Here is an 11,008-nt window from a genome sequence, read left to right as displayed (position 1 = left end):
AATGGATATGCAGAATTGTAATTGTTATTTTTTTTTAATTCGATAAATAAAAAACTTTTTAAATTACTATTTTTTCAATCATAACTCCTCAACAACATCCCCCACCCCCACGAAAGGAAATAAAACTTTCTAATCGTATAATTCTTGTCTCAATGTTCTTTACAATACAAAGAAAAATGTTACAGTTTTACAACAGTTTCTTTTAAAGGACATTTTAAGACCTTTTACCAAACTTTACATCCTAAAACGTTCACCTGAAACAGCTCAGCAGAGATCAACCAGTTTAAATGGATATTCGTGTCACTTCCTGTTTTTATTAGGACATAGTTTGGTTAGCTTGCTGGTCTCTTTGATGGGATAAAAAATATCAAGTCTTACATTTGAGTTTTTCTTCTTTCAACACATATTTTGTTATATTTTCATCCAATTAATACAAGTGAAGCTTCGTTTTTCCTTTTTTTTGCATCTGCTAGCTTAGCGTGGCTGTTAGCCAACTCCTGCTCGTGTTTCAGATGTTTGGGGACTCCTCTTCCTCCCCTAAGGGGCTTGAAATAATGTGCCGTATTTTCCACACAATAGGCTACGCCGTATTATAAGACGGGGTCTATTTCGCACACCATATTATAAGGCCCAAAAAACAAAAACAAAAAAAAAAAACAGTCGTCCTGTTAGCTTCCATGCTGCTACAAGGTGAAGCTAACTGGCTAACAATCCGACATTAGCATAGCTCCTAAGATGAATGATCTTAAATGCTTAGAATGAATCAGAATATTGCAATTATAAATGTTTTAGCTCTCTTTGATGGTTTTGCTTTAGCTCCAGTGTTAATCTTCGTGAAGTACTGTAATTTTTCAACCGTTTAAGGAATTAAAATAAATTCCCACGTATTCTGAAGGGTAGAAAAGCAGCTTTGTGCCGATATGAACACTTTTAACAATGAAAATATTCCATCAAAATATTTGGAATGATGTTATTTGTTGAAGAGTGAAAGTTGTTCGAAGAGCGATTGTTATTTTACCATCACCAGTGAGCGACCAAATAGAAACCATGATAAATTTGTGGGTAAATGCATCTTGTACATCAAATACAGTTGCAGTGCTTAATGTCGTGAGCTTTAAATAACATTAACATTAATAACATTTTATTAAAATTAAACATTTTTTTCTAAGCCTTATAAAACAGTGATACAGTCTTGGAATAAATCGGGAGCCACTACACACCCCTACCGTCGACAGCTGAGTATTAAAGGGTAAAAACAGAAACGTTGGGTTTGGCTGTTCCACCTTAACAGAAGGAACAGGTAAGAGGGGAATTAAATAATTCATAAGAACCTGCTGAAAGTTCACCGGAGTTTCTGTCTAAAAGCCAACGGCGGTTTTGGAATCAATCGAGCTACTTCTGAGGGACACAGTGACGAAAGACGTGAGCTGAACCCGCTCCCTTTGGTACCATTTATAGCTGAGCCTCCCACCTGCTGCTTCCTTCAGGTGACACAATCTACCACCTGCTGAGAAAGAGTCAGCACGGATAATGGAGATTCATTTTTCTGAACTGCAGTTACCTGCAATGGTGTTCCAGGGGTGTACTTAACTCTCCCCCTTTCAGAAGAGAAAATTCACTTGAACATCTGTGATCAAACTAGATTAAGATCATGTATTACTTTTGCAATTCCCCCTTTTGATTATATTCTTGAAGAATGACCCGGCAGATCGGACAGAACCTGATGGGTGCTGGAACGGTGAAGACACACTGGGCATTCTAGCAGATGTCCGCCAACTACAGTTGGTGCGAAATCTCAAAGTGGATCAAATCTTGTGAATCTCTTTGTCTTTCACAATTAGCATCTACTGCTTTTCTCTTGATGCTTGTCAAATTTACTGCTCGACGCCTCGACACTCTGGCCGCAGAGCGACCGCCAACGTTTTTCTGGACTTTATTTGTTGCCACATCATGGAAAACATTTGAGCGAGTAGCTCGGGTTTAGATGTTTTGGAGAGCTCTACAGAGACGCCGACAAACACGTCGCTGTGTTTGGGTTCACCAGATCATTCAGTCTCTCCCGGTGTGCTGCGCCTGGGTCATGGATGGTTTAAATGTTACTTCTGTCTGTGGTCTAGTTTAAACATTAACCCAAGAGGATAAAAATAAAAATAAAACTAGATTCTGGTATTGTCTGGTGAAAATAAGAAAACATTGTAAGCCCACGGAGCTAGAGCGATCGCGAATGCACCTGGTATGATAGTACCTGGTCTGGCTCTCCGTCTGCCAGGAACCTGACCGCCGGTGGGCCAGCATAGCGAGAGACCGGAAACCAGGTTGGTGATCCTCCTAGCCCTGCTGGCTCCTGGGCAGTGGAGCTTGCCACTCTTTCAACTGGGCGGCAAGCTAGCAAAGCAGGTAAAAGGTGGTCCAAGGTGTATCCCACCGTCGCCCAACTGTAACCAGGACAGTCTCTGGCGACCCCGCAGCTCCAGGAGGTTCAGAAAATGGATGGAAGTTCAGGACAAAAGTTCTCGCATTGAAGGGCCATATTGAATCAGCCTTTCTACCCTTTGATTGAGTCACTGGACACCTCCGGTGCCACGAGTGGAGTCCTTGACTGGTTGACACACCTGACGCCCAAATCGCACCGCAAGGCCTCAGATTGCGTTTGTCTGACAGCAGCTCAGAGGGTTGAGCAGGTTGGCTCAATCATCACTACCACATCTGGGTCCCTGATTGGTTAAAGTTAAACTGGTTTAGCTTTCAACACGGATTCAAGGGCCAAAAACTAATAGAACCCAAAAACTATTGTAAAAACTTGCATAGCTACACATGTACCTAAGAGTTTTATACGCGGAAGCCCAACATTTGACTTTTCACTGACAGTTGTTGCTCGAGTTGTTGAGTTGTTGCGTTATCGATCACAGTGTGAACGTAACTCCAGGTTTAAGATGTCAAATCAACTGTCAGTCAAGAAGCCACGCCTCCAAATGACTTCACGGCATACATGCTTATTATAGATAATTGATCGTCTCCAAAGAGTCATAGTGAAACTAGGAACTAAATTAACAGCAAACTCTCCCAATAACTGAGACTGAAACCCACAAACACCTTAATTGAAGGTGGACAGGAGTAGATGTGTTCCAGCTGCCTTCAGCCCATCAGGACCAACAACCCGAACACCGAACCAGATCTTCTGAGGCTCCGTGGAGCTCCTCCCTTCAGAGAAACTGGTTTTGGAAGTACTGAGGATGCACTCTTTGTTGTGTGAGACTAAATTTAGCCCCAAAAGGCCTGTGGCATCTGTGAGGAAGAGGCTGCCAGCTGAACCAAAAATAACCTGATGGCGGTTCCACCCAAAAACCCGGGGGTGGAGGGGTGGCGGTGCCCCGTGTGTCCGTCTTTTGTTAATCCTTTTTCACTCAGCGGTTGACTGTCCTTCATTTCTCCTTCAGTCCCTTTCATTCATCCCTCCACATTCATTCTCCTCTTTTGTGCTTTTGGAATTCGACTTTTCTCAGAACCTTTAGAGACGTTTTATTCTTCCCTTCTGACGGCTCCTACATCCCATAATCCTCTCTTTCCTCCGTCCATCTGCTTTTACTCCAAGCCCTTCCAACTTTCTCCTTTACTTCCTCGTTTTAACACCCTTTAATTGTAAATTCTAATTTGTGATGACTGACGTAGATTTTGTAGATGTAAATTATTTAGTAGAAGATTCTTGTTTTTAATGATTAAATGATGTAATTTCTAGTAAATTTACTGTCTATAAATAATTACATTAAATAGTTGTAAACTATTTGTTTTTTAGTGAATAAATGATGAACTAATTGAAGACAACTCTTCAAATTTTATTGAAGAACAAAGTATCCATCAGTCTGTAATCCATCCATCCATGAATCTATTCATCCATCTGTCTTTTTATCCATCCATTCATTTGTGCATCCATCCATCCTTTTACGTATCCATCAATCCATCCATGAATCCATTCATCCATCCATCTTTTTATCCATTCATCCGTTTTTCCATCCATCCATCCATGAATCAGTTTATCCATCCATCTTGTTATCCGTCCATCCATCCATCATTCCATCCATCCATCCATCTATCCTTGAATCCATTCATCCATCCATCCATCTTTTTACACATCCATCCATCCATCTTTTTATCCATCCATTCATCCATCCATCCATCTTTTTACACATCCATCCATCCATCCATCTATCTTTTTATCCCTCCATCCATCCATCCTTTTACGTATTTATCCATCCATCCATGAATCAGTTTATCCATCCATCTTTTTATCCGTCCATCCATCCATCTATCCTTGAATCCATTCATCCATCCATCTTTTTATCCATCCATCCATCCATCCATTTGTGCATCCATCCATCAATCCATCCATCTATCTGTTTATCAACCCATCCATTTATGCCTCTATTTGAGAATCCATCCATTCCTCCATCCATCCATCCATCCCTCCATCCCTCCATCCATCCATCATTTCCATCTTCATTTTGGTCTTCAATATCAACTCCCTCCTTTTCCCCAGAACTGATTTAATTCAAATTCCTGCTGTTCCTCCCCCCCCCCCCTATTATAGTGTCTTACGACAGCTCATGGTGATTTAAGCTGCATAGAGCTTTCGGTGTTTCAATAATCACTTCAGATACTAAACCACCTGCAAACATTTAGAGTAGAAAAACCCGCCTTGCTTTACAGCTCTGCTGTCATGATGAGTTGGATCCAGAAACAATCTGCTCCTCTGTTTAATTAGGGCTTCAGCCGGCTTTCTTGGTGACACAGTTTGGAAAAGGAGGAAAAACTTGGTGGCTGGTTCGGCCGGAACTGTCATGAGACGCCTTTTTTTTTTTGCTGCTAAATGAGTCCAGACTAAAACCAGTTTGTGCAAAAGCAGAAAACGCCAAAGCCTGGCAAAATAAACAAAGCCTAATTAAGGAGCTGAGCTGTTCAGCAGAAAGGAGAAGCATTCAGTCCAAACCGCACACTCTGCCTGAGGCCGGGAGACGCTAATGTCATCATAGCATGAATATTCACCTGTCTGCCCACCTATCTGTCTGAATTACACAGCAAAGTGGGCAATGAGACAAAAGTGAGGTGTAATAAGGCGGTCGCCTTTAACAAAAGAGGCAATAACTTTAACTCGATCTAATCATTTCATGGACTCAAACCTTTCCGCCGATGCCTCTCTCAGGACAGCCGTAAGAAGACCTTCAGTGATTGAAGGCTGGAGGAGCTGGCGCATTTGTCAGAGTCGACTCTGTGGGCCGTGCTCATGAGCCAAGTTTTCTCTGCTAAACTGCTTGTTCTGCCACCATTTAGTGTTTGGCGTTTGGTGGATCGAATGATTGAAGTTTGAAGATAGGCGACCAATTCCAGAGCCTCAGTTAAGTGAGGAAGAACCAGCGTTTGTCACAAGTCGTGGTCGTGCTGGTCCATCTTGGTCAAATCCTTTCCGTTCCAAACCTGAAGAGGGCGTTTATATATATATATATATATATATATATATATATATAATCTTAAGATATTAGAGGATAGAGTTTAGTCTTAGACATCGGTAATGGGCGATATATCTTTGCTAGTATCGGTTTCAGACAATATTTGCATAATTTGAGTTTATCGGTACATGAAAAAAATCCTCATATATTGTTCTGACTGTTTTCAGATGCACTTTATTTTTTATACTTCTTCCAAATAGATACTTAGCATTGGGAAGTGTATGTTTACAGACATAGTCAGTAATTCTTCTGACTGTTATCAGGTACATTTCTTTCTTGATAGGGGTTCCTATTATCCCTGGACAGTTTATGGTTTACAATTATGTCTACCACCCAGTAAATGGTCTAAATATATATATATATATATACATATATAAATAAAGAGAGAGAAATAGGACACGGCCATAGTCAAATTTTGTAAAAATATTTAAAAGATAAATTCAAAATATTGGTAAGAAACCAGATCAAATGGCTCATTTAGCATAAAAAGTTGCAGACCAGCAGTTAAACAGTTAAACCTAACAGTTTTACCAATCAGATCATTTGATTAAAGTTGTCCAAAACCCCATGAGGCTTTAGCTGGATATAAACAGGAAGTGAGCTTAGGGACCACATGCATTATTTGTTAAATGCAATAACTTTTAGAGAGAACAGCTTTCTCTAAAAACAGCCACTAAATAAAAAAGAAAACATGCTGAAAACTCCACTTTACCTCTATATTTCTGGTGTTTATCCAATTTAAATCAGAAACCCTGTTTCAAAAATTCTGATTACATTTATTGACATAATTGCATTAAGTTGCTCCTCTTTCCCCCCTTTGTTTTTAAGAGCTTCACCTTTCTCCCTCTGCTGCCCACAAAAAGACTCCAACAGTCAGCTGCTGAATTTGCTTGTTAAATTCAGCTATTACATAACACAACAACACTGCAGTGGTTCGAGCTCTTCAAACTGCAGCACGTTGAGCTTATAGCCACGTTTCTTTAAGGCGTTTCTGCCGATGGAAGAGAACGACGAAGTAGTTCTACGAAAGAAAAAAGAACACGGTAATGTAAAAAGTTTCATTACAATCAGTCGTAATTGGCTAAATAAAGCTTTTATTTTGAAAGCACAGTACATTTGTAGCTTCCTGGTTGATGCCTCTGTTCCCACAGTTCATTAAGTCATGTAGACCTATACTCTTAGCAATTACCGACGTGGTTGCACAACACTGGCTTTGTTAATTGGCCTGGTCTCCAAATATGAGCACATGTACAGCATGTTCCTCTGCATGCTAATGCAGGGGAAAGTCCTGCACAAGGTGTTTGATCCTAAAGGAAAAATGTACGCATATATACATACAAAGGGGGGTGATGGACGGTTCGGGCTGCAGTGGCAAGATTTGGATTCACAGGAAGGATGTGATGCGTCTTGGAAGCACATGCATGTATGCACACGCGCCTCTGTGATGCTTAGTCATGACGGAAGGAGGCAGAGGGATCGCCATGGAAACAATCCTCGCAGTGGAGTGGTGGGAAAGCAGCTGTGGCAGGTCTGAGGTTAAAACAGCAGGTTGGTTTGAGTGTTGGAGTCTGCTGTCATTACCTCATCTGTCAGACCTCATCGCCCTCGACCTCAATGAATACTTACGGCTAAACGATCACAGATCAAAAGATTCCTGCTGGGATTTGTTGATGAGTAAAAAAAAAAATGAAGACAGACTCAAGGGAATATGGGATGAGATAAGACGCTGCCGAACCAGCCCAAGGATGCAGTAAGATTCATCAACAAGAAGAACAAGAGTCAACCAGTAGATGATTGGGTCCCAAAGGAGTTCTGATCTGAACAGGAATTCATCCTATTAACCAGTAAACAGAGAACAGATCCGTACAAGAACTATACAATCTGGGGTGACCTACACAACAGGACTGTTGACATGGTTTACACAATCTCAGGTGCATCATTTAATACAAAAAAAGAGTAAGAATCTACCATTCATTAGAAGAAGGAATGCTACAGTTCGATTCTGAAGGGATAAGATGGCGCCTGACATCATTGTAATAAGTATTGCGATACTTATCATACTGTGACACGTGTATCGCAATACTTATTGTATTGCCAGACTTGCTAATACATAAACGTGTTACAATATGATAAGTATCGCGAAACACATCCCACAATACGATAAGTATTGTGATACAGGTCACATTATGATCAGTATCGCGATACACGTGTCACAATGCGATAAGTAACAGAATAAATGTGTCACAATACGATAAGTATCGCGATAAACGTGTCACAATACAATAAGTATTGTGATACAGGTCACAATACGATAAGTATTGCTATACACGTGCCACAATATGATAAGTAACAGAATAAATGTGTCACAATACGATAAGTATCGCGATACAGGTCACAATCCGATAAGTATCGTGAAAACACATCCCACAATACGATTAGAATTGCGATACAGGTCACAATATGATCAGTATCGCGATACACGTGTCACAATGCGATAAGTAATGGAATAAAGGTGTCACAATACGATAATTATCGCGATAAACGTGTCACAATACAATAAGTATTGTGATACAGGTCACAATACGATAAGTATTGCTATACACGGGCCACAATATGATAAGTAACAGAATAAATGTGTCACAATACGATAAGTATCGCGATACAGGTCACAATCCGATACGTATCGCAAAAACACATCCCACAATACGATTAGTATTGCGATACAGGTCACAATATGATCAGTATCGCGATACACGTGTCACAATGCGATAAGTAATGGAATAAAGGTGTCACAATACGATAAGTATTGCTATACACGTGCCACAATATGATAAGTATTGTGATACGAGTCACAGTATAATAAGTATCGCCGTGTCACAGTACGATAAGTATCGCGATTCACGTATTATAATATGATAAGTATCCTGATACACCCTAAGACAGTAGCACAAGTAATATTTCACTATTCTTTTAAAATCATGACACTAAAAAACTTTATCTGAACATTAATATGGCTTTTACATGAATAAAATGGTAAAATACATGTTTTAATGATAAGAACATTAGATACTGCAACAGTATCTCATTTACAAGTTCATTTTAACCAAGCAAACTCACAGGACTTTTCTTTAAAGGGGCCAAACCATGATCTTCTTAAGCCTTTCAAAATAAACTATATCCTTACATATGAACATATACTACCTTTATAACACAAAAAAGCAAATTATTTTTGAAATATTACTTATTTTCAAGAGTTTTTCCAACCAGGAAATAGAACATTTCCGCTGCTGCGTGTAAAAACGTAAAAACCATTGAAGTCATCAGTTACAGTACTACTAATACAATACTGCGGAACAGGGTCAGGAAAGGCAGTCGCCTTGTTCACAAGCTAAAAGTTCACTTTAATTATAGCAAAACACACAAAAACGAGGAGATGAGTTCATATCACAGCTTCCTGCTTTCATTGTGTGGGCGTGTGTGTGTAGGGGTGTGTGTGTGTTGGCTTAATTAGCCAGAAAGGTAGCATGCAGACGTAAGTCGGCTCCCTTTGATCTGACACTGTTAAGCACTTCCCAGTGACTCACTCCCACGTGAAAACACACACACACCTTTTCAGCGAAGACGACAACGTCGGACAGACGCACAAAGACGAGGCTTGGATTCGAAAGTTTCTGATTAGAGATGCAGCAGGTGCACAGTCACGGAGGCCGAGGTCAGAGGTCAGACTCGTGGAGCATGAGCGTCCGATGATGAATATACACGTGTTAGGTCAAAGATGTAGTTTGTGCTTCGGAGTGTAAATGAGACAATAAGGACAAAATGCAAAAACAGTATGGAAAAAGTCTGTTTTTAGTTTTTTAATTACATTCAACCCAAGTTAAGAAGTTAATTTAGAGTCCCATTAGTCGTGTGTGATATATGTTCTCCATACTGTTAAACAGTGGAGCCTTGGATCCAAATCTCTGCTCTGATATCTTGATTTTACATGTTCTTGATAATCCCATTTTTTTAATAATACATCTTTTTGCAATCGCAAAGAAGGCGGAGCTTGCTGGACCCCATGTCCAACGTTCAAAAAGTCTGTGTAGTCAGCTTTCAAGTGGAACGGTTGTGGACTTCCAACAAGCTCAGTCCTGATTGCCGAGAGTGGTTGCCATAGAGACAATGACGATTTCTGGTTCCAACATGGCGGTGCCCATGTCATGAAAAAATGGCGACTGAATTGACTTAATTTCATTGGTAGTAAGCCATTTTCTGTGGGTGGCGTCCCACTCTCTCTGTCCAGTCCATATATACAGTCAAGAGATCCCTTCTGTTTCTCTTTCACTGTTTGAATCTGAGATTTAAATATTGCTCTGGCTTCACTGAACACAATTACCAATAAAAAGCGGCCTGGAACGTCGTCAACTCGTCTCAGACTCTGAGAAACGTGGACTCCAACACTTGATTATCTTCAGGTAACGGGGGAGCCGCAGGCCTCGTGTGATTATCACTTTCTGCTGGGATGCACAGAATCAAGAAACTCATCATCACTTCTGTGCAATTAGAGAAACAGATTAAAGTGAGGCGCTAAAGGGGGTTGGTGTTAACAGAAACGCAAATTCACACAAAAACATGCAAATTGGCAGCTAAAGACTGAAACTCGTTTTCCGTACTCTGCCACTATACTATATGTTAACAGAACTTACACAAGACAGGGTTTTTTTTAAGTATTAAGCCAACTAAAGGTCAACACAGTAGTTAGGACGTATATACCTCCGCCGTTCAGTCAGCCTCCACTAGCCCCACCCCCTTTTTGGCATTTTTCAAATGTGGGCTGAGAATCCATCACGTTTCCAAGCGGTGTTCATAAAGACATCATTGGATACGTTTGGAGCGGAGGAACCTCGACCCACTTTGAAGCCGTTTTCCATTCAGTGCAGACCGGTCGACATGGAATAAGAATGTTGGGATTAACCATTGAAGAGTGAAGATAATTCAAAGAATGTCAATATTGGAGCTAAAGCTCTGGTGCCGATATCAAATTAGACTTAAACACAAAGATGATTCTCCATTTTACAACAGTTGTTAAATCCTACTTCTCTAGTTTTGACGCTACGTCGATCCGGCGTATGATCTCACGAACCAGATACAGCTGAGCGCCAACGCGGCGTTCCCGCACTCTGGATATTTCACAGTCTTTGCAGCTTAAGTAACTTTTAATGAAGCGCGCTCTGCAGTGACATCGGTGTCTGGCTCCCTCTCTCTGCATTCCCCATAAAACATAAAGTGATTTGGTCTTCTCTGTCCATTAAGCAGCTATTAGCCCCGTGGAACTCGTTACAGACTCAGCGGGGGGGCGGCGACACAAACATCCAGTCCAGTCCATAAAAAGTTAGAGGACGGCAGGCTGACAGGAGGAGAGGTTATGGAAGAAGAGACATTTTTATCACTTTTTCAACGTTTGCTGGTCTACATAGTAGTAGGGATGGGCGATACTTTGTCAGTGATCCGATACTAACTAATCA

General features: G+C 40.7%; 1 protein-coding gene across 1 annotated transcript in view; it reads right to left on the bottom strand.

Annotated features, from left to right (window-relative positions):
- The window catches only part of trpc5a (transient receptor potential cation channel, subfamily C, member 5a), a 124,138-nt gene that overhangs the window by 85,995 nt on the left and 27,135 nt on the right, over positions 1 to 11,008 (bottom strand). The window lies entirely within an intron of this gene.

This window comes from Oryzias melastigma, linkage group LG18, assembly GCF_002922805.2.
Source record: "Oryzias melastigma strain HK-1 linkage group LG18, ASM292280v2, whole genome shotgun sequence".
NCBI classification, from domain to species: domain Eukaryota; kingdom Metazoa; phylum Chordata; class Actinopteri; order Beloniformes; family Adrianichthyidae; genus Oryzias; species Oryzias melastigma.
The sequence above is the reverse complement of the archived record's forward strand: the minus strand, read 5'-3'. Positions and strand labels throughout refer to the sequence as shown.